The sequence below is a fragment of the Triturus cristatus genome, chromosome 9, assembly GCF_964204655.1.
Source record: "Triturus cristatus chromosome 9, aTriCri1.1, whole genome shotgun sequence".
NCBI lineage: Eukaryota > Metazoa > Chordata > Amphibia > Caudata > Salamandridae > Triturus > Triturus cristatus.
Window position 1 is genome coordinate 1,078,914,827 of NC_140592.1, and position 24,174 is coordinate 1,078,939,000.

The following is a 24,174-nucleotide window of genomic DNA, read 5'->3' on the forward strand; positions in this document are numbered from 1 at the left end:
AGTAGCTGTTTGTAAAGTTCTGAGCTAGTGTATTGTCTAATTTGGTTTCTTGGCGATGTATTAAGTCACCTTTTCTTCTGTTCATTTAATCTACAATTTTTCGTCTCTACCGGGTGGTTCAACCCTTTCACATTTAGTGATATAAGTTTAATACATTGATTTAGACCCGCAGTTTGGTGTATGAGAGGTAATTTCTGCAGTCTAGTGTTACCATTCCTTATAAAGTTGATATAAGGAGCCACATCTTGAAGTGAAACTTCCCTTTGTGTGTGACAATTTTACATGAGACAAAAAAAACGTAAATCAATAGGCAGGAGAGTCAACTAAAGAGATGAGAATACAAACTGAGAACCCAGCCGTTCTCAGCCTTCCCCCCGGCCCAATATTGCTGTTGGACTTGGCCCTTCTGGCCGGTTCACCCCGAAACTTTTTGCTTAAAATGGTGACTTGGTTTAGTGATTTTAGTGACTTCTGCGCACTTTACCGCTGTGTCCCAGGGTAAAGTGCGTGCGTGTTGTGAGGTTGGCCTGCCCTCCCATAGGAATGCATGGGGGAATGTATGTGTCCCGGTAGTTCCTGATGCGTGGGGTGTGCAGGCCCGTGTTTGGTATGTGCGGACTCGTGGGAGTGAATGCTGCGCGTTGATGTGTGCAGCGTGCGTGTACCTGGTGTGGAAGTGCCACTTCTAGAAGTGGGCACTTCAGTGTGCAGTCTGAAATGTGTGGCTTGTCTGGCGATTGGCTGGTGAGGTCAGGTGACGGACTAGGGAATTCCCCAGAGTCAGGAGGAGTCACCCAGTGGTGAATGGGGAGTTAGCATGTTGATGGCTGGGGAGGAGTGTACCTGGGTCCTGAATAGGACAGGGCTCCCCCACACAATGCTGGCGCCGGCCCCTGTGGTGCGTCTAATGACCCTAGCCCTGCCAGTGAATAGGGAGAGGGGCTGAGCAAAACAAAGTGCTCAGGAACCTGCTGGAACTGGTTCGCCCCTTCCCTGCACCTTAGACAAAGCCTTGTAATGTATAAAAAGGGGCTGTGTCCCCACAGAAGTTGTTCTCTTGCAGGATCCACTTGAGGGGGGGCCTGCTGCTGCTGGGCGCCAGGAGAGACCGCCACTGGGGACTGCCTCCCTGCTGGAGGGCCCTGTGAGCTGGCTCTGGGCCCAGCCTTTGCCCCCTGCTCTCTGGAGGACCTTTTTGTTCTTGGACATTGCTTATAGCGCCTGGGAGCGCTTCCTAGACTTGGTAGCGCTGTGCGCGCTGTTTTCCTGGACTTGCTCTCTTTGTAGCGCCTGGGAGCGCTTGTGGGGCTTTCCAGCGCTGGGAGCGCTGTCCGTGACCTTGTAGCGCTGTGTGCGCTTGGATCTCGCTGGCGGGTGCCCACCCCGCGATTTTGCCGTTGTTTTGCCCAGTTCGGCGGGTGCCCACCCCGCCGTTATACTCGGTGGCGAGGGAGCCTACCCCTCATTGCCGCTGTGAAGGAGAATCACCGCTGCAGCCCGGGCTGAAACCGGAAGTCAGGCGGGTTGAGGGCGGGCCTCCGGGACACCCAGAACAGGAAGCAGGAGGGCGGGAGCCTACCCCGCCTCCTGCCAAGCCCCGCGGTCGCAGCCCGGTCGAAGAAGTCAAGATCCAGGCGGGAGCCTACCCCGCACTGGACTGAGGAGAGGAGCGCGGCGTCCGGAGTTGGTGCGGAGGGGGCGCGAGGCACATTGTCGGTGCCTGCCCCTCCGCGTGGAGAAGAGCCCTCCCGTCCGCCGGCACCAGAGAGAGAGGGGACGACGCGGGAGTCCCCGAGCAGCCCGGTGAGTGCTTAAGAGGGCTGGGGACTCCGCGCATGTGCTGGGGAGTGCAGGGAGCTGTGTTCACGAGCCCCGTGAGGCTCCAACGAGAGGGGGCATGCGTATTTAGAGCGCTGACGCTCCAACGACCGGGGGCACTTCAATAGAGCCCTGTGAGGCTCCAACGACTGGCACATTGTTTCTCGAGCCCCGTGAGGCTCTAGGGGGCATTTCGATTGGCACAGAGTCCAGAGGGACTCCAACGACAGGGCATTGATCGGTTGGGGCCCCGGAGGCTCTAGAGGGCACATTTTTAATGGTCAGAGCCCAGAGAGGGCTCCAGAGGCACGCAGAGTGCCTGAAGTTCGTTTTCCAGCTGCCCAGCACTTAGTGGGCAGCTGCCACGTTTAGGTGGGGGACCATTTTCGTTTTAGCTTGCGCAGCTGGCGCAGCTTGACTAACGCAGGGCGTCCTAGCCCCTTCCAGGCCAGTTGGCACAGGGACTGCCACAGGTGGTGGCTCATAGGAGTTTTGCGCAATTGTTCCTACTTGCACCTCTGAATGTGTGTTGATGCATCATGTGCCATTGCTTTACACCTCTGAATGTTTTATGCATCATGTGTGTTCCTTCCTTGCACCTCTGAATGTGTTTTGATGCGTCATGTGCCATTGCTTTACACCTCTGAATGTTTTTAGGCATCATGTGTTTTCCTTCCCTACACCTCTGAATGTCATGCATCATGTGTAACGTTCTATTACCCCTACAGGTATTGTAATACGTAGGTGGTTGTTGCTTTCTCCTAGTACAGGTGGTGCAAGTGAGGTTCTAGTTCCCTGCGTGACAGTCTCCTAAGGTAGTTAGGGTTACGCAGGTGGTACTTCCCCGATACCAGTAAGTACTGGTTGTGTGCTATACAGATTATTTTTGTGCTACAGTGATTTTATATATTTTATGTGCTAAATATCGAAAAAGTGCTAATTCCTGACAGTGGTCCAGGTGGCCCTGTCTTGTACATAATCCCTTGTAAATTCTGCCCGTGCCTGTTGGCACATTGTAAAGTGTGTGTTTTTATCTACTGTGTTGTGTATAATACAAAGGTTATTTTTATAGAATACCTTGTGTGGAGTTTCCTTTGTGGTGGGCCTTGGGTGTTGTTGCTGGGTGCATGCGCAAACGCTTTACACATCGCCTCAGAGATAAGCCTGACTGCTCGTGCCAAGCTACCAAGGGGGTGAGCAGGGGTTATCTTTGGCGTGTAACTTCCTTGCCCTGACTAGAGTGGTGGTTTCTGCCTGGCTTTGGTGCAAGCCCTAGCCAACCAGAAATCGCCAGGTCTAACATTGGTGATCAGCGGTGGGATTTGGACTTGCGTTTGCGCTGTACCGCAGCAGCGACTGGCTACACCACAAAACTCTGCATTAGATAAATCACATTTTAGGGATTATTGTTTTTGAAGTTCCTTTATTTCTTCTCCTGAAGGTATCATTGTGTTAGTGTGTCCAGTACATTTGTCCCCCGCCCTGCGCCCAGAGTTTGGTACCTGTGTCACGTGGTGGTCAGGTTGAGGGATCAGGGGTGGTAGAAACTGCCTTACCAGTCCGAGGGGAGGGTTGTGTGTGGATGGTGTGTGGGGCATTAGACAGTGAGTGTGAGTTCTCCAGGATAGAGAGCTCACTGAAACCTTTTGTGAATTGTGTACTCCTGTGTAGCTCCAACCCCCAGGTTCCTTGTGTTGAACTCTTCTCAGGAACGTCCGCCAAAATGGAGCCTGCTTTTAACTTCTGTAGTCTGTTTAGGTACAGTAGGTTGGAGCTGGTAAGGTTCTGTGAGGAGAGGGACATAGAGGTGGGTGAGTTAGATACCCAGTCCAAACTGAGGGACAACCTGATCACTTGGCAAAAGGTTGAGTGGGAGCGAGAGCGCAGCGAGGAAGATAGGGCCCGGGCCGCACGCCGAGAGGGTGGTGGGTCTGAGGGGGGCCCTGAGGAATCTGAGGAGGAGGAAGGTTACCTGACAGGGACGTCAGTAGAGAGTGGAGACCCCATAGATAGGGAGTCCCTTGCTGGGTCCAGTGTCAGGAGCAGCACCCCATCCCTTTCCCTGTCCCCAGAGGAGTGGGTAGATAGGAGGGAAGAGAGGGAGCATCAGCTGGCCATGGAGAAGCTCAGGTTAGAGCATGCCTGGGGGATGGCGCAGCTGACGATGGCCGAGAAAAAGCTGGAGACCGAGAGGGTCTTAGCGCAGGAGAGGATGGCGGAGGCTGAGAGGGCCTTCGCCAGGGAGAGATTAGCTCTAGAGGGTAAGTTGTCCCCAGAGCGCAGTGGTAGTTTTCTGGGCTCCCCAGGGAGGGTTGAGTCCAGTGGTGGCAGCAATAGAGAGACCAGTGCAGAGAGTCCCATTCCCAGTTCCCCCAGTATGGTACCTAGTTCCCGGGAGGAGGAATGTAGGTTGAAGTTCAGGGGCAGGAAGAAGCTGCCTCACCAGTCTTGGGAGAAGTTTGTGGAGGAATGCGAGGATGCACTGTTTGATTGGGTATGGGGTAGCACGAAGGAGGATTTCGAAAAACTGTATGATCTGCTCGTCAGAGAGCAGCTATCCAGTAGTTTTTATCCCGAGTTGCGCCAACACCTGTTAGCATGGGGGCACACTGATCCGTGGGAGCTGGCAGCGGAAGCAGACCGATGGGAACAGGCCCCCAGTTATGATGAGGAATGGGATAGTTCTTCCCACACTAGTGACTCCAGTTGTGGTTCAGGTACCTTCCAGCCCAGCGTGGTGGAAGAGGCTCCGTGTAGCCCAGCTAGGTCCCAGGGTAGCGAGGAGGGTGTAGGGGCTTACGGCCTGGCTCAGTGGAGCGGGAGTAAGTGGGTGACTGAGGGTCCCCAGACGTACGAAACCCTGCCTCAGGACTTGGGTGGTTTCATGAGGGAACACCAAGTTGGGGACCTAGGCTGTCCTGTTAGCCCATTTGAGGAGGATCACCTAGTGAGTAGAGGACCGGGAGCGCCTGTAAACAGGGCTCCTGTGGTTCTAGGGTCAGGCAGTACCGCTCCGGTAGGGAGGGTACAGAAGTCCGGCGAGAGGAGTGGCATGGGGCTGTGTTCCCCGGTGGAGGAGCCAGTGGGTCAGGGACCAGCCGGTAGGGCTGAGTCTCCTAGAAGTGACCATGGCGACTACACGTCTGGCCTGGGGGATCTTCGCGCACTGTCAGGTGGACAGGGGACGGGAGATCTGCGCCAGGCAGACGGTCATGCAACATATGAGGCACATGTTACTCTCGGGGGGATGGTGTGTAAATCCCCAGAAGTCCTGGAGTGCCAGGCAAGTATTCCACCGAAGGTTTTAGACCAGAGGTTGGGAGGCCAGGTTCAGGAGCAGCCTGACCTGAAGGGTAGGACTACTGTAACAAGTGTCCTGACCGGTTCTTCTTCCAGAGGTACCGCCCCAGTTGGTAGGGAGCAGGACTCTGGAAGGGGGTGCAGAGGGTGGGAGAGCCCACCTCTGACCCCGGTGCAACCTGAGGGGTTAAACCCTGGGTTGGTAGACCAGTTCTCAGGGAGGGGTCCTGAGCTGGTTGGTGAGTTAGGTGACGAGGGTGCCTCTCAAAGGAGGAGAGGGCGGAACCCTAGGAGAAGAGGTAGGGGGAGGAGAGCCTCACCCGTGACTTCTGGTCAGCCTGAGGGTACAGACCCCAGGCTGGAGGATCGGTGGCAGTTCAGAACTGCCCTGATGAGGGGTAGAGTGGAGAATGGCTGCTATGTGCCAGGGGTTACTACCCCCCACTCTGTGGTTAGGCAAGGACCAGTGGCACCTGGGTGGCCTAGGGCCTGGTCTTGGCCGCGGACAGCTTGGGAGTACCAGTGGGGTAGCCCAGTTGGTCCGGAGAGTGGTTTGAGAAGAAACCCCAGGGGTTCACCGTGGCGTAGAACAGGAGGGTGTCCCGGCAGTGGCGGGCCCGCGTCCGTGTTCTATCGCCCCAAGCAGGGAAGTCCATCACGGTGGTGATTGGCCTACCCTGCGTTTTGGCTGGAAGGGGGTTGTGTTGGACTTGGCCCTTCTGGCCGGTTCACCCCGAAACTTTTTGCTTAAAATGGTGACTTGGTTTAGTGATTTTAGTGACTTCTGCGCACTTTACCGCTGTGTCCCAGGGTAAAGTGCGTGCGTGTTGTGAGGTTGGCCTGCCCTCCCATAGGAATGCATGGGGGAATGTATGTGTCCCGGTAGTTCCTGATGCGTGGGGTGTGCAGGCCCGTGTTTGGTATGTGCGGACTCGTGGGAGTGAATGCTGCGCGTTGATGTGTGCAGCGTGCGTGTACCTGGTGTGGAAGTGCCACTTCTAGAAGTGGGCACTTCAGTGTGCAGTCTGAAATGTGTGGCTTGTCTGGCGATTGGCTGGTGAGGTCAGGTGACGGACTAGGGAATTCCCCAGAGTCAGGAGGAGTCACCCAGTGGTGAATGGGGAGTTAGCATGTTGATGGCTGGGGAGGAGTGTACCTGGGTCCTGAATAGGACAGGGCTCCCCCACACAATGCTGGCGCCGGCCCCTGTGGTGCGTCTAATGACCCTAGCCCTGCCAGTGAATAGGGAGAGGGGCTGAGCAAAACAAAGTGCTCAGGAACCTGCTGGAACTGGTTCGCCCCTTCCCTGCACCTTAGACAAAGCCTTGTAATGTATAAAAAGGGGCTGTGTCCCCACAGAAGTTGTTCTCTTGCAGGATCCACTTGAGGGGGGGCCTGCTGCTGCTGGGCGCCAGGAGAGACCGCCACTGGGGACTGCCTCCCTGCTGGAGGGCCCTGTGAGCTGGCTCTGGGCCCAGCCTTTGCCCCCTGCTCTCTGGAGGACCTTTTTGTTCTTGGACATTGCTTATAGCGCCTGGGAGCGCTTCCTAGACTTGGTAGCGCTGTGCGCGCTGTTTTCCTGGACTTGCTCTCTTTGTAGCGCCTGGGAGCGCTTGTGGGGCTTTCCAGCGCTGGGAGCGCTGTCCGTGACCTTGTAGCGCTGTGTGCGCTTGGATCTCGCTGGCGGGTGCCCACCCCGCGATTTTGCCGTTGTTTTGCCCAGTTCGGCGGGTGCCCACCCCGCCGTTATACTCGGTGGCGAGGGAGCCTACCCCTCATTGCCGCTGTGAAGGAGAATCACCGCTGCAGCCCGGGCTGAAACCGGAAGTCAGGCGGGTTGAGGGCGGGCCTCCGGGACACCCAGAACAGGAAGCAGGAGGGCGGGAGCCTACCCCGCCTCCTGCCAAGCCCCGCGGTCGCAGCCCGGTCGAAGAAGTCAAGATCCAGGCGGGAGCCTACCCCGCACTGGACTGAGGAGAGGAGCGCGGCGTCCGGAGTTGGTGCGGAGGGGGCGCGAGGCACATTGTCGGTGCCTGCCCCTCCGCGTGGAGAAGAGCCCTCCCGTCCGCCGGCACCAGAGAGAGAGGGGACGACGCGGGAGTCCCCGAGCAGCCCGGTGAGTGCTTAAGAGGGCTGGGGACTCCGCGCATGTGCTGGGGAGTGCAGGGAGCTGTGTTCACGAGCCCCGTGAGGCTCCAACGAGAGGGGGCATGCGTATTTAGAGCGCTGACGCTCCAACGACCGGGGGCACTTCAATAGAGCCCTGTGAGGCTCCAACGACTGGCACATTGTTTCTCGAGCCCCGTGAGGCTCTAGGGGGCATTTCGATTGGCACAGAGTCCAGAGGGACTCCAACGACAGGGCATTGATCGGTTGGGGCCCCGGAGGCTCTAGAGGGCACATTTTTAATGGTCAGAGCCCAGAGAGGGCTCCAGAGGCACGCAGAGTGCCTGAAGTTCGTTTTCCAGCTGCCCAGCACTTAGTGGGCAGCTGCCACGTTTAGGTGGGGGACCATTTTCGTTTTAGCTTGCGCAGCTGGCGCAGCTTGACTAACGCAGGGCGTCCTAGCCCCTTCCAGGCCAGTTGGCACAGGGACTGCCACAGGTGGTGGCTCATAGGAGTTTTGCGCAATTGTTCCTACTTGCACCTCTGAATGTGTGTTGATGCATCATGTGCCATTGCTTTACACCTCTGAATGTTTTATGCATCATGTGTGTTCCTTCCTTGCACCTCTGAATGTGTTTTGATGCGTCATGTGCCATTGCTTTACACCTCTGAATGTTTTTAGGCATCATGTGTTTTCCTTCCCTACACCTCTGAATGTCATGCATCATGTGTAACGTTCTATTACCCCTACAGGTATTGTAATACGTAGGTGGTTGTTGCTTTCTCCTAGTACAGGTGGTGCTAGTGAGGTTCTAGTTCCCTGCGTGACAGTCTCCTAAGGTAGTTAGGGTTACGCAGGTGGTACTTCCCCGATACCAGTAAGTACTGGTTGTGTGCTATACAGATTATTTTTGTGCTACAGTGATTTTATATATTTTATGTGCTAAATATCGAAAAAGTGCTAATTCCTGACAGTGGTCCAGGTGGCCCTGTCTTGTACATAATCCCTTGTAAATTCTGCCCGTGCCTGTTGGCACATTGTAAAGTGTGTGTTTTTATCTACTGTGTTGTGTATAATACAAAGGTTATTTTTATAGAATACCTTGTGTGGAGTTTCCTTTGTGGTGGGCCTTGGGTGTTGTTGCTGGGTGCATGCGCAAACGCTTTACACATCGCCTCAGAGATAAGCCTGACTGCTCGTGCCAAGCTACCAAGGGGGTGAGCAGGGGTTATCTTTGGCGTGTAACTTCCTTGCCCTGACTAGAGTGGTGGTTTCTGCCTGGCTTTGGTGCAAGCCCTAGCCAACCAGAAATCGCCAGGTCTAACAATTGCCAACTTGCGTAGCGACAAGAGTAGAGTAGCTCCTCCGGAGGAATCAATTTTAAGAACTACATTGTTTTGGATTTCTGCTACTACAACATGAGTACAACATGAGTTAACAACATGAGTCAAAACAATCACATGACCCTGATTTGATAATGTTACGCCATCTTTAAATGGTGTACGCATATGTAGTACTAAACATAAATTAATTATGGTAATGTTATAATTGAATTCTTAGTCCTTTAACCAAGCCGTAAATGAAATCCTTCACGCAGGCACCATAAGGAAGCAAGGATCTAAATATTTGGACAACTGAAGACGTCCGCAAATGTCATGGGCCACGTGTGGTGGTGGACAACTCATGTCACGTACCCATGATATATTCAATTTGCGCCATCTTTAAATGGTGTATGACTATGCAGACCTAAACAAGGAGATGTGAGTTGTACTAATCTATATCTGAAGTTATCCCCTTTAATAGAGCTGAGTTGAATTTCTTGTAGGGCTACTGAGCTCAAAAAACATGACGTCCACATTATACGATCACATTACCCTTAATCGAAGGAGAGCACAACAGTGAAACACAATCTGCGAATGAGTGACACATATTTAGCATAGTGCATTTGACTTTTCAGGTAAGAGCTCAGACTCGTGCATACAGAGAAGTTAATTTAGACCTATTTGACTCCAAACAAGAAACAGGGGTTAAGTGAAAGTAGAGTTTTTTAGACTGATGATTAATGTGTTCTTGTAGGACAAGCTCATAATGATGTTAACCCGAAAGCTGTATCCAAAATACAAGTCATGACTACAGTAACAACAACCAAAAAGGAAGTGAAAGGTACAGGCAACATTGGGAGCTAAATCTGATTTATTCTCATAAGAAATGGTTAAACTCATTATTGATATTCAGACCAAGTGAAACGGCCCTAAGGCGACAAATCCACTGTGCCTCAGTTTGTCTTAAGTAGTTGACCCTATCACCACCTCTCTCATTGTCCTTCACATGATCCAGGGCATGGAAAGTGATACAAGTTTCATCCGGATGAGTCATATGAATGTGTTGTGCCACAGGGTATCTGTCATCTCGATTTCTTTTGCTTCTCACAAGTTCCTGAATTCGGGCCTTTAAACTCCGTGCGCTACTACCAACATATACCTTCTCACATGCACATTTTATCAGATAGACTATGAAGGTGGTATTGCAATTCATGAAAGATGTGATTTTAAACTCCCTTGAGTAATTGTACCTAAAACTAGTAAGTTAATTAATTCCATAACTGCAAATACAACAATTGCAATGTGTAGAAACCCTGTGGTTTCTCCGGCAGCCAGGTCAATACTGAAATTTTAGGCTCCTGACAAAGCTTGGACATAGTAGATCTTTTATGGTTTTCCCTTTATGGTATGTGACTCTAGGCTTTGGTGTAACAATATCAGATGGAAGAGTATTAGATTTGAGTAGGTGCCAATTCTTTCTCAATATATTGAAGACGTGGCCACTAAACATATTGTACTCCGTTATAAATGCAACCTGATTCTTATATGTCTTGTCTGCCTGATCGGTTTTAGGGACAAGGGTGTCTCTCCTATTTAGTTTTTTTACTTTATCCTCATCTTTTTGAGACAATTTTTGTCATAGCCTCTTTCTCCAAAATCTCTCTTTATTTTGACTATGCTTCTGTCAAAATTGTGGTCTTGGCTGCAATTATGGTGAACACGTACCATTTCGCCATAAGGTATTGTTAAAATGGTCGATTTGGGGTGGCAGGTAGTGGCATGAAGCACACTATTGCAAGCCCTTGATTTTCTGAAAATATCACTTTGTACAGTCTCATCAACCACATACAATCTAAGGCCCAAGAACGTAATTTCTTGTTTGGAACTGTCGATAGTGAATTTTACATTAAAGGTGTTATTATTGAGATATGTAAAGTATTGGCTCAAATCCTCCTCACTGCCCTTCCAGATTAGGAAAACATTGTCCATATATATGACTTAAAAGAGGATGTTGTCAATCCAATTACTGGCCCCAAGCCCCAGGCATGCTCCATCTCATACAACCCCATAAAGAGGTTAGCATAAGATGGAGCAAACCTGGAGCCCCTGGCCATTCCCCGCTTTTGTAAAAACCAAGTATTTCCATGCATGAAGGCAGTCTGTGTGAGAATCAGTTCAGACATCTCAATGAGCATGCGAGTGTGCTCCAAATGACAAGCATTGTGCTTGTCAGGAAAATAAGTCAATGCTCTGAGTCCATGATTCTTGTCAATACAGGTGTATAAACTTTCCACGTTCATAGTAACAAATGTGAAAGCATCTACCTCCCACTTGAGATCCTCCATTTTGCACAATAGTTCCCCACTATCCTTCAAATAGGAAGGGAGGTTCTGGACAAAGGGCTGAAGGAATGAATCTACTTACTCCTCTAGATGTTCAGTGGGGCCCCCATTGCCTGATATAATTGGCCTTCCAGGAGGGAATGGGCCACCTTTGTGAATTTTAGGGAGTACGTAGATACAAGGGTGTCTAGAGTTTTGTGCCAAAAGATACTTATACTCTACATCGGCAATAAGACACGACTAATGCGATTCTGTTAGCCTGGAATTGATATTCCTTTCAATGGCTGTTGTCGGATTGGATTTTAGTTTTCCATAGCAGTCAACCACACCAAATTGGCAGTCAATGTCTCCTATATAGTCTGTATGATTCATTAAAACAATATTGCCACCTTTATCCGCCTCGCAGATCACCAGATTAGGATCATCTCTAATGGATTGAGGAAAAGTTCTTTCTTCTTTACTCATGTGTGACTTTTGTGGACATTTATTGTAAGTAGCATAACTATCTTCCAGGCGATATAGGTCTTGGGTGACCCTAGATGTAAATTTGTCTATCACTGAATTAGTGCTGCTTGGGGGAATACATTTAGAGATATTTTGCAGACCACTATCTATGCGCAAATTCTGCCAAATTTCTTACATCTCCTTCATCATGAAGAGTGTCAATTAAATGTGAAACATTGATATCAGAAATAGTAAACTCAGAAGTACATATGGTTTCAACAGTAGGAAGACGTACAGAGGGATGTTCAGCAAATTTCTTTTTTAATTTTAGCTTGCGTGTGAATTTAAATAAGTCCAAATGTATAGTCCCAAAGTTTGGTCTTTCCGTTGGACAAAAATTCAACCCTTTACAAAGAACTGAAGTCTCATGATCATTCAAAGTTTTGGAAGAAAGATTTACAACAGTAACAGAGGTGATGTCAGTCATGTCTTCTGCGCTGTCCACATCGTGGTGCACAATCTCACCAACAAGGAGGGGTGGCAAAGAATACAAGGGCCGGCACAAAAGCAAGAATGGAGAACACACAGAACAAAAAATAGATGAGATTGTGCACCACGATGTGGACAGTGCATGGTTCAACGTGGGCTTGTTGGGTCATGTGGGAGGGGGACTGTTGGCTGTGACTAAAACTCCCATCATGCTTTCAGCTACACCCACCTTCCCAGCCAACCCAACCATCCTTCCTGTGACTCTGCTTTCCTGGTAGTGAATGTGTGAAAACAAGATGGCTGCTGCATGTGACTGGTGTTTGGATCACATTGCCTTGCTGTGGGTTGGTGCTAAGTTAGTACATTTTTGTGACTGGTGAGCTTTCCAGTTATATTGCAGGTATGTTGTTAGTAAACATCTATTTTTGAACACATATCCCAGGATGGACTTGTGCTCCCCACACCAGAGCGCAGTGTGAGGCATCTTGAGAGAAGAATGTCCTTAACTCTCAAGTATAGCATAGTCCCAGGTGTGTTGTTTGGTGTTGGTGGGAGGGGTGTGTATGTGACAGTGCCTGCTGGTAGATGGAGTCAGAGCTAGCACTCTTCCTTCCCACAGACAAAATGGACCACCATGATCCATGCATCCATGACAGTGAGTCAAACTTTACGTGCAAGATATCTGACAGTGTGACTTGGTGTTTGTTTGAGCACTACTCCTAACAGGGCATTGTGCTTCACACACCAGGGCCCAGAGTCAACCATCTTGCCAGTACTTTTCCACTCCTTGTGAGATGAGCATGGTTCAAGGTTGGCTTGTTGGGCCTTGTGGGAGGTGAACTGTTGCCTGTGACTATGACTTCCGTCATGCTTTCAGCTGCACTCACCTTCGCAGCAAACCCGACCTTTCTTCCTGTGACTCAGCTTCCCTGTGAGTGAGTGAAACAGTGCTGGCACGATGGCTGACTGTGTTGGTTGCTGTGTTGAGCCCAAAGCCTTGCTGTGTTTTTTAGTAAGTTGTTACATATCATGAATAGTTACATATTACTCTGAGATACATACACATCACAGGCTCATTTGCTTAATGTTGTTATGGCTTTGCTGACACTGATTTGTAGCGATGTTTTCTTGACAGTGATGTCTGTGGCTGTGTATTTGCTATCAGTATTGGCTATTTGAGTCTGTACACCCAGGCTCTGGTACTCCTGATATTCCATATCCGCCCTCCGGAGTAAGGATTGCTGGCACCTTCGCCTCCTTCTAGTGAAGTGCACAGGTGTTGCAGGAGGGCCATCATCAGTCCGCTGACTCAGTTTGTGTTCTTTGTTGATGAGCTTCTTGACCCTCCTTCGCACATCATAGTACATGTTCCTAATATTGTCCGTTGTGCGCAGGAGATTGTCTTGAGTGTTCACCTTCTTGACAATCCTCTCCCATATCTTGGGTTTCTAGGACAGGGGGGTCTGTTGGACCAAGGTGTCAAATAAATGTGGCTCTAATCTGAGAATTTCATCTACCATGATTTCCAACTCACTGTCTGTGAACTGTGGATTCTTCTTTTGGGGCATGATGATGGGTGGTGGTGGAGATGGATGTGTGGGTGAGTGTGAAGATGAGGGTGAGCGAGTATGAGTAAAGGTGTGTGTTTGTGAGCGTGGTATTTGGCAGGTGCTGGTGGTGTACAGTTTGTGTTGTGGGTTGGTTTAGGGTGTATGTATCGGTGTAGTGGAGGTATCTGCTGGCAGGTCTGTTGAATTTGCAAAGGATCATGGTAAGGTTTTTGGCCCTTTATATAGGAGGAGTTGTGGGTGTGTCTTCAATATTTCTTTGCCTTTGACAATGCTTGTTTGGACATTTTCTGCCTGTTTCTGTTGTATTTTGTTGAGCATGAGGAAAACATTCGTCTGACCGCAACATATGCTTTCTCATGTATTTGCGGGGTAGTCCGAGTCTATCCCATTCATGCTAATCTATGATGCAGCGTTTGTGTACGAGTCTGTCGCATCTGCTCTTTTCCGGAGATTTCGCTCGGACTTTTTGATTCCCGTCCGTGTAGGTCATCTGTACTGTGCTCCGTGCGAGTCATTTGTATTTGACACACATTGTATCATACTACATCGGTCGGACAGTGAGCGTACGTGTCGGACAGAAGCCATTCCCGGTTCGTGTTGGGAGGGTTTTCGAGCGAGATCAGAATCGACCCCTGAGTGTTTAAAGAAGTTGCTTTTCACAGTAGCTGAATCTCCATCTGCGTCATCCACGGCTTCATTTCTCTCCCTATTTCAACTTTTCATGTCTTACATTTTCAAGTAGGCAAATGTAGAGATAGAGACACATCTTTTACACAAGACTTTGTTTATCCCTTTCAAATGCAGATGTATGCACAAGAACATAGAGATTTGTCTTGGTTTACATGTGTGTAAAACCTCCTTGGGTCATCTTTAGTGTTTGTAATGCATCCATGTCTAACCTCGTGTGTTATTTGAAGGGTGTTTCTGTACGATTTATAAAGTCTGAATTTTTGTTGCATTCAATGGAAGCTACTTAATTTTAAATGATCAACGTTGGTCTAGGATGAAACCAGATGTCTATTATGTAGTCACTGTTTACAAGGTTGTGACTGAATGAATATGTTATATCTTCCCACACATTCTACTGGGGAAGTTACTTTGCGGCTGAAGGTCCCTGTTTCAGAAATCAACTTTGATAGAATAAGCAGACCGAAAGCTTTATAGTGTAAAAAAGATGTGGAATTAACATCTCCCGAGAAATGTTTAATCTCCAAGTAGCACGTTACTTCTCTAAGGTACTTAAGTCCACCTACCATCTTAGCAAATGTAAATGTAAATGTAAATGTAAATGTAAATGTGCAGGAATTTATATAGCGCAAATCACCAAGCGGTCTCTAAGCGCTTGCTTAGGGAACCCGTCCTGGTATTACCCTGTGAGATAACCCGGCAGGGCATCCGCAAGGTGAAAGCCAGGCATCCCGCCGCGAGGGGCCATTGTGGAGATTAAGCAAGCTATTGCCCAGAGTCGCAGAGTGTGAACCCATGAATTGAGTATGCACTGGAGCGAGAATTATCGAGTCCATGGACATTTTATGGACTCAAGACCCAGCCGAGCCGGGAATTGAACCCTGGTCCCGGGCTGACCTCTGCTTCCAGGTCTGCCTCCTCTAACCAGTGAGCCACACTTCTCCAGGCTGCCAGCCTGTAAGGCGGTGGTCCCGCTCCCCATATTACGATGCGACTGCCACCATGGCGGTTGTTTCCAGCAGTTTAACATTGCGGCAGCTGCTGCTGGCTGCAGCACCCGCCGTACTGCTCAATAACCATGTTGTTCATTTCAATGCACAACATGGCAGGCACCACGCGGTGACTGCCTCCTTGTGCATGGAAAACCCCCTAGTGCACAACAACCTACACCCAACACAAGGGGAACCCAATACAGGTCCCCAAATCATTTTCGCCTGTCTTTTTGTGGCAGAATGACTGCCGTGAAAAGACAGAAAGGGATCGGGCCACCATGTTGCTCTATGTTTTGGTTCTGTAAGGCAGGTGGAAAAGGACCGCCATGCGGAACCGTGGCAGGCAGTCTTTGCTACCGCCAAGCTTCCCTAACGATTCCCCTTCCATCTGAATTAGCCCTTGCGGAGACCTCCGCTCCGCCTGCGGAATGTGCGGAGATTTGCCTCCTCCGCGTTCCACGGAGAACGCAGAGAAGGCAAATCTCCGCACACTCCGCAGCGTAGTGGAGTTGGCCAGCCCCCCACCTCCACCCCCCCTATATTAACAATAAATGATACAACTAATAAGTAAATTTAAATCACTTACCTGAACTGCGGCGTCCCCGGGCTGCCCTCCTCCTCTTCATTGCCGTTTATGCTAATTCTTCAAAAACTGTGCATGCGCGGGCACGCACGCAGTTTGATAAAGAATTAGCAGAAACTGTGACGGAGAGGAGAAGAGCAGCCGGGGGCACCACAGTTCGGGTAAGTGGTTTAAATGTATTTATTAGTTGTATAATTTATTGCTAATAATATAGGGGGTGGAGGCAGGTAGTGAAGCGAGGCTACGCGGAGGGCCACCAGGGCCACGGAGTTTGTTCGTACCTTTGTGGCCCTCTGCATAGCTCCACTACGCCCACTACACCCAGGGTTAATCATAATATGGCGGGCAGAAGTTGCTGTCAAATGGCCACCGCATGACTGGCGGTGGCAAGCCCTCTGCCATCGTAATCGGCCCCTCTGCTACAAACTCAAATGCCACAGCATTTTGGTCAGTTGGTCCATCGTATTTTCGATGCTTCTAACAGGGATGAAGTAGCACACTTATTCAAAGCGATTTGTTCTGGATTTGTTTCTGCTTCAGACTGTGCTTTGAGTTATTCCGGTTTTTTTACATTTGTTGTTTTCAAGCGTTTTTGGATGCATTCCAATTGTGCTATTTCTTCTGGTTGCAATGTTGGTTCTATTTTTGTTGCTATATAATAGATGTCCCACAACAATACCTAATGGTGATGGAAAATACTGCATGTCCTTTTGTGTTGTGAATGCATGATATAGACCCAAGGAAGTGATACAGGCTGCACTCCTGGCACTGTTGCCTTCAGCTGAATGGGCTGGTAATTACCACATTCATCCCTGAATCTTCCTCTTCAGGCGTTTGTTGATGTGTTATCTACAGATGTAAGTTCCTTCTTCAATGACGCTCTAAACATGGATGTAATGGATATTTTAGAGATGCCGTCCTTTAATTCAGGTGCCTCCTAGACTCTTTCATTCGTCTTATTGTTTCTTGCACGCATTGTTTTATTGATTTTTTAGTAATTTGCGTGTTTTTTTAATTTAATGTTTTCCACGGCTTTTTGTATCTGCTTATGCTGTTTAGGTGTTTTTATGAAACACAAGGCTTCTTACATATGATCATTGCTATTGCTTATTTTTATATAAGTTGTCTTGTCCGAAGGGAGGGTGTTGTAGAGATTACATTTAGATTCTATTTTAGCTCTCCTCTTTAACTTAGCATCTTTTTCTAATAGTGGTTTTCACATGTTTTCCCCTCATATAAGATTGTGACACACACACATTTGTTCCTAGTAGACATTGTCCCCTGTAGTCTGCTGACGTAGTTTCAGGGTCACACAATTAGAATGCAATGCCTTGTTTTGTTTTTCTCATAGGAAGTTGCACCACTGGCACACTACAATAAGCTTGCTGTTTTATTATTTATCCAGTGTCCATGCCAAGGTTCGGAGAGGTGCTTCACTTCACAGAGGAGTTATTGTAGAAGCTGCTGTGAGCTGTGACTGACATGTGCCGAGCTTCATTCTGAGAAGGAAGATAGCTGTGAGAGAGAATTGTGCAGGTCAGCACACTAAGGGATCTATTAAGAGTTTCAGTAGTATGGAGGTGGGCAGTACTCCCCAGCTACACCCTGAACCGCTGAGAGTCCCTACTGCCCGCCTGCCAGATTACAAGTTATTTGTAGTATGGCTAGGCAGGTGGGGTGACATTCCCAGAGGGGTGCCTCTTTTAAAGGCTGCGATGCCTTTGAAAAAGGCACTACAATGGGAATGCCTCACCAGGTTCCTGCACAGCATGGACACAAAAGTCCAAGCCATGCAGGAATATTTGTGCATGCACACACAGGGGCATTTGTTATGCCTCCCTGTGTGCATGTACAAGCGGAGGAGTCACAGGAGCACCTGGCGGGCCCTCTTTTATTCCTCTCCTCCAAGGTTTACAAGGAGGAGGAACCACTATTAGAACTGGGGGTCTCTAGTTGGCAGAGGTAGGTACCTTTGACCAAATAGGGACCCTTGCTTCTAAGTCAGGGAAAGGGGATTACACTCCTGGATAACCCCTGCTCACCCCCTTGGTAGCTTGGCATGAGCAGACAGGCTTATCTCCTAGGCAGTGTGTTAAGCATTTGTGAACACATACAGTAATACAGTGAAAACACTACAGATGGACACCACACAGGTTTTATAAAAATAAGTATTCTTTATATAGACTTAACACAAGACCACAAACGACAAAAATCCACCATACTGTACTCAAAATAGACTTAAAGATGGTAGAAGTCACTTAGTTCAAGTTGATGATAAATGCGACAAAGTTCTCACAAAAGTACCTGGATGCGTAACGCAAAACAAACAAAAGGTTTGCAGGGATGGAGATGCGTTGGTTCCTTACTTCGTGGGAGATGATGCGTCGCGCCTCAATGCTTGCGCAGAGTAGGGGATGTGATTCTCGTACTGCGTTCCTGTTACGATGCGACAAGGTGGCACCTCGATGCGATGCGACAATCCGGTGCAATGCGATAAGATGGTGACCTTTCCATTTGTCACTTTTGCATGCCCAAGGAGTTACAAAGGAAAGATAAGATAAGGCATTTTCAAATGTTTATTGATGAGCTCAATTTGAAAAAAAAGTATTAGACAGATGAAACACATCATTGTTATAAGCATTATTAGAATGGTGAAATAAAACACGAATAATTCAACCAAGTTAATTGTTCATAATGTTTCTAAGATTACTTCTATCTATCATTAGTATCTCTGCACTAATAGAGATCATAGCGAAAGTACACTTCTGCCAGACCTGTTGGAATGATCTAACCCCATACCTTAGCACCGTGTGTCAGGAAACAGACCTCAGTGCATTAATGAATGCACCTGCCTAAGGGCCCAATTATGAGTCTAGCGGTCCAAGGAACACTAGACTCATGTTGGCACAACAGTGGTGGTCCAGCCACCACGGCAGCAGGGGTATGACTGCCCCATTACAAGTTGGGTGGTCAGACCACCCTAGGACCACAGCTGCCACCATTGAACCACCGTTTCCTGGAGGTGGCTTGGTGGTCAGAGGCTGCAATATGCTTGACGGATCCATTGTGGTCCGGCAGGCATATTGCGTGTCTTCTCCTCCAGGGTTTTTATGGTGGTTGTTAGATCTGGTACCATTGGCGTGAGTCTCCCTTCCATTTTTTACTGATTGCCTCCTCTGTTTTGGATATGTTTTGCAGGTGTAGATGCTTTGGGCACTGTGCCACTTCTATTCAGTGCCACAGTGCAAGTGCTCCCTATGTTAAATTGATGTATTGATTAGTGACTCCATGATTGAGTTATTTGATTTAATTGTCAGACCCTAGTACAGAGCACTATGTGTGCCCCGGGCTTTTAAATCAAATGCTGCTGGTGCGCTTGCAGCACTGGTTGTGCCACCAACAGAAGCAGCTTGTAAAATGTGTCTCAGGCCTGCTATTGAAGAGCCTGTTTGCAGTCTAGTACTGCCATGCTGACTGGGTAAGTGCACCCACTTACCAGTCCCTAAACCTTTCCGTTTCTTCATATCAGATACCCCTAAGGTAGGCCCAAGGGCAGGGTGCATTGTAAGTATAAGGTAGGACATGCCCTGGTGTGTGTGGCATGTCCTAATAGTGAATTACAGCCATTTTTGTTGTTCACTATTGCAAGGCTACCCGTACCCATAGTCCAGAATGGGCAGTTTGATAATAACACCTTATAATCCTAACTGACCCAGGGAACCTGGAAGAAATTCGAGTTTAGTATGCCTGAACTCAGAATGATAAAATACATCTTTTAGTAAAGTTGGTTTTAATATTCTGTGTTTGAAAATACCACTTTTAGAAAGTAGGTATTTTCTTACCTAACCATCCAGCCTGCCTCTGCTAGCTTGTGTATTGTGTGTCTGGTTTTGTGAGTGACAGATCTGGGGGATTCCAGGAGACAGGGTGAGTCGGCACAGGGCTGAATAGACCTATCTGTATGTAAAGTGGTGGGAGGAGTAGCACCTGGGTCTGAATCGGGCTGTGCCTCCCTTCCACAATGCTGGCTCCACCTCCTGTGGTGCGTCTGATGTCCCTGGCCCACACTGTCAAAGGAAAGAAGGAGTCCTGTAAACAAAGTGCTCCAGGACTGCACAGAACTGGTTTGGACTAGGTACAGGCCCCTCTGCCTTCAGAGGACACAGAATTTAGTAGTATTAATATGGGGACCCAGACCCCAAGACTTTAGATCACTTCTGGAACAACAAGACAAACCTCTGCCAAGAAGAAGAACCAAGGAAGCTGTATGAGTTGGACTGACCCCCTGCCAGTGTGCTGTGTTGCTGGGTAGGCCTACATTGGTGTCTTCAGTGCCAAGGAGAGGAGAAGGAACTTTCAACGAACTTTCATCATCTTGCAGAATATTACTCCAAGGGCTTGAACTTGTGCTAGCCTCCTGCTGAAGTCTCAGGGACAAAAGACTTCACCACCAGCTCCCCTATGAATTTCCTTGCTGGGTATTCTGTCTGCAGAAGCATGCGTGTCGCTGGGAGCTGGAAGCGTGACTCAATGAAGAAGAAGCATGTCGCAGTTGCAGCTGTTGCCGTCGCATCGCCGGAGAAGTGTGTCACCGGTGCAGAGGTCGCCGCCGCATCACCAGAGAAGCGTGCCTTTGTCAAAGCTGTTACCTGACGCATCACCGGAGAAGCCTGCCACTGCCGGAGAGGTCGCCATTGCATACCAGCGAAGCGTGTTGCAGGGCCTGTTGTGGCTCCAAAGTTACAGATTTCGCCGCACAGCTGCCGGGCGTGCACGTATAGTCTTCACGTCGTCGTCAATTAATTTGGTTGAATTATTCGTGTTTTATTTCACCATTCTAATAATGCTTATAACAATGATGTGTTTCATCTGTCTAATACTTTTTTTTCAAATTGAGCTCATCAATAAACATTTGAAAAAGCCTTATCTTATCTTTCCTTTGTAACTCCTTGGGCATGCAAAAGTGACAAACGGAAAGGTTAGATCTGGTTCCACAAACTCCTTGGGAATCAGTGTGGTCATGTTTGAGGTTACCAACAACATCTGTCACTCTGTAAGGTTAGGAGTTTAGATCTGGTGCTATGAGCTAGCCAAGCAAACCAATATTTACTGATTATATCTCTAGATTATGGTGTTTTGTCATCCTAATACACAGTCCTACTAAATTCATAAGACCCTTAGAACAACCTTGAGGGATCTACATATATAATCCATTGCTGAATGTTGTCTACTTTTTAGAAAGCTATAGCTTTCCTGCACCACCCAATGGTTTCACATTGGTTTCCATCACAAACTGGAAGTAGGCTGAAAGCACAAAAAATAGTAATAATGGGCTTCTTCTTTGAAAAATATCAATATCATGGTAAAAAATAGATTTTTTTATTCAGCTCTGCATGTTCATGAATGTCGAGAAGATGGTGACTTATCACAGCAAACCATTCATTGACCCAATTTTTCAGAGAAAATACAAAAAGATAATATTATACAGAACCCTTTTTTACTATTTTTCCCCAAAACTAAAATATAGCTCTATTTTGCCTATTTGATCAATCCCCTCCAGAGCAATCCACAAACCCTGGGTATTTTTAGAATCCAGCAACACAAAAGATGATGGACGGAATGCTGAACATTGTCAAACATTCACCACCGGTACCACTAGATTCAAGATAGCCTGGCTGATGAGGAGTGAAACCCAAAAACCGGTCCCACAATGCTTGTTTCAGGTCCAGGGAAGACCCAGCTTGACAGTTCAGGCTGGACTGTTGCAATGTGGAACAGGGTCAAGACTTATTTGACGAAGTGTGATAAAGGATGATGGTGGATTAAACCCAGGTCTGTGACTGGGGGTGTTTGTCTGAAAAGTTTAAGCGCTCCATCTATCATCTCCGTGTGTTTGTTTTGTTCACATTAAGTGGGCAGGGTATGCACAGACCTGGGTACCTTGCTCACTTTTCCACTGGATTCAAGCTAACCTGGCTGATGAGGGGTGAAACCCTGAAACCCTGACACCGGTCCCAGGATGCTTGTTTCCTTTCCAGGGACGACATGTTTCCTGTCCAGGGTAGACCTGGCTTGGCAGTTCGGGCTGGACTGCTCCGTGAGGAACAGGGTCAGGACTGATTTGCATATGGCTGGGTCTGAACTGGGATGGCGTGGTGAGCAAAAGAATGATGGATTTAACCTTGATCTTTTGACTGAGGTGAATGTTTGATTTACTCAGCATTCGGTACATCACTTGTTGCTGTAGCACTTTACACCCTAAGTAGGATGGGTATGACCAGGCGTTGGTTCTTTGCTCGCTGTGCCACTGGATTCAAGCTAGTCTGGCTGATAAGGGGTAAAACCCCAACACCGCTCCTAGGATGCTTGTTTCCTGTCTAGTGAGGGCCCAGTTTGGCAGTTTGGGCTGGACTGTTCTCATGGGGAGAGGAGTTGGCCTAACGGCTAGGACTGTCGCCCTCAAATCTGGGGAACTGGGTTCAACTCTCTGCAATGAGAGCTGAACATCCTGAGATTCTGGGCAAAACACTTAATCTCCCCATGCCTAACAAAAATGAATGTGTCCTCATGCAATGCAACTGGTGCTATGTAAAGCGCTCTGATACCCGATTTGAGTCAAGTTCGCGCTATATAAAACTCCGTAAAAAAAAAAAAGTTGGGTCAAGACTGATTTGCATATTGCTGGGTCCAAACTAGGGTAGCATTGTGCGGAAAAGAACAATAGATTTAACCCAGATCTCTTGACTTAGGGTGAGTGTTTGAAATGTATCAGCCCTTCGTCCATCATCTTGTTGTGTTGCTATGTGCACCCCAAGTGGCCAAGGGAATGCCTAGAAGTGGGTTTCTCGCTTATTGTGCCTCTGAATTCAAACTAGCTTAGCTGATGACGGCTGGTCCCAGAATGCTTGTTTCTGGTCCAGGGAGGACCTGGCCTGCAGGTTTGGGCCAGACTGTTCCCATGGGGATCACCGACAAGACTGATTTGGTTTTGGCTGGGTTCAAACTAGGGTTGCATGGTGAAATATAAGAACGACTGATTTAACCAAGATTTCTTGATTGGAAGTGAGTGTTTAAAACGTTTCAGGACTCCATCCACCATCTTGTTTCGCTATTTTTGCCCTAAGATGTCAAGGGTATGCACAGACATTGGTTCCTTGCTCGCTGTACCACTGGATTCAAGTTAGCCAGGCTGATGAGGGCTGCTACTCTAAAACTGGTCCCAGGGTGCTTTTTTCTGGTCTAGGGATGATGTGGCTTAGTGGATTGGGCTGGACTGATCTCATGGGGATCAGGGTTTAAACTGATTTTCACATGGTTGTGTCCAAACTGGGGTAGCATGATCAGCAAAAGAGCTATGGTTTCGCCGAAATGTCTTTACGGGGGAGAGTGTTTGAAAAGTTTCAGTACTTTATCTATCATCTTGTTGTGTTGCTATGTGAGCCCTAAGAGGCAAAGTGTATGTTCAGAGGTGGGACTCTTGCTTGCTCTGCCACTGGATTTAAGTTGGCATGGCTGATAAGAGGTGATACCTCGAAACTGGTCCCAGGATGCATATTTCCAATCAAGGGAAGACCTGGCATGGCAGTTCAGAATGGACTGTTTCCATGTGGAGCAGGTTCAAGACTGACATGCATATGGCTGGGTCAAAACAGGGGTAGCATGGTAAGCAAAAGAACAATGGATTTAACTCAGATCTCATGACCGAGATTGAGTGTTTGAAAAGTTTCAGCACTCTGTCCATCTTCTTGTTGTGTTTCTATGTTTGCCCTAAGAGGCCAAGGATATTCCCAGACATGGGTCCCTTGCTCGCTGTGTCCCTTGATTCAAGCTAGCCTGGCTTATGAGGGCTCATACCCCTAAAATGGTCTCAGGATGCTTGTTTTCAGTCCAGGGAGGACATAGCCTGACGGTTCGGACCGGACAGTTCCTATTGGTAGAAGGTTCAAGCAGCAGCGGTCTGTGGAGGGAGTTCCGTGGGGTGGAAAGGCGGGGCGGGGGAGGGGCAGGGTGGGGGGTACTAAACACTGGAACATGGATAATTGGAGGTAAGTAAACAAATAAATAAATAAAACGAATTTTGTAGCGCACTCTGTGGTGCAGCGCGCGCTACGAAATTCGTTTTATTTATTTAAAGGTTTACTTACCTCCAATTATCCATATTCCGGTGTTTAGTACCCCCCGCCCCGCCTTTCCGCCCCATGGAACTCCCTCTACGGACCGCTGCTGGGTTCAAGGCTGATCTGCATATGGCTGGGTCCAAACTGGGGTGGCAGGGAGAGCAAAAGAACAATGGATTTAACCCAGATCTCTTAACTGGTGGTTAGTGTTTGAAAAGTTTCAGCACACTCTCCGTCATTTTGTTGCATTCCTACATTTAGAGTCCCCACTATGTTGGAAAAAAAGACGCATATTTGGTGTGGATGCCTTATGTGGAAAAATAATTATAGAGCTCTAAACTCGATCTGCCTCAGTTTATGAACATGCTGCTATATTTTGTTGTATGTGAGTTTTTATGTATG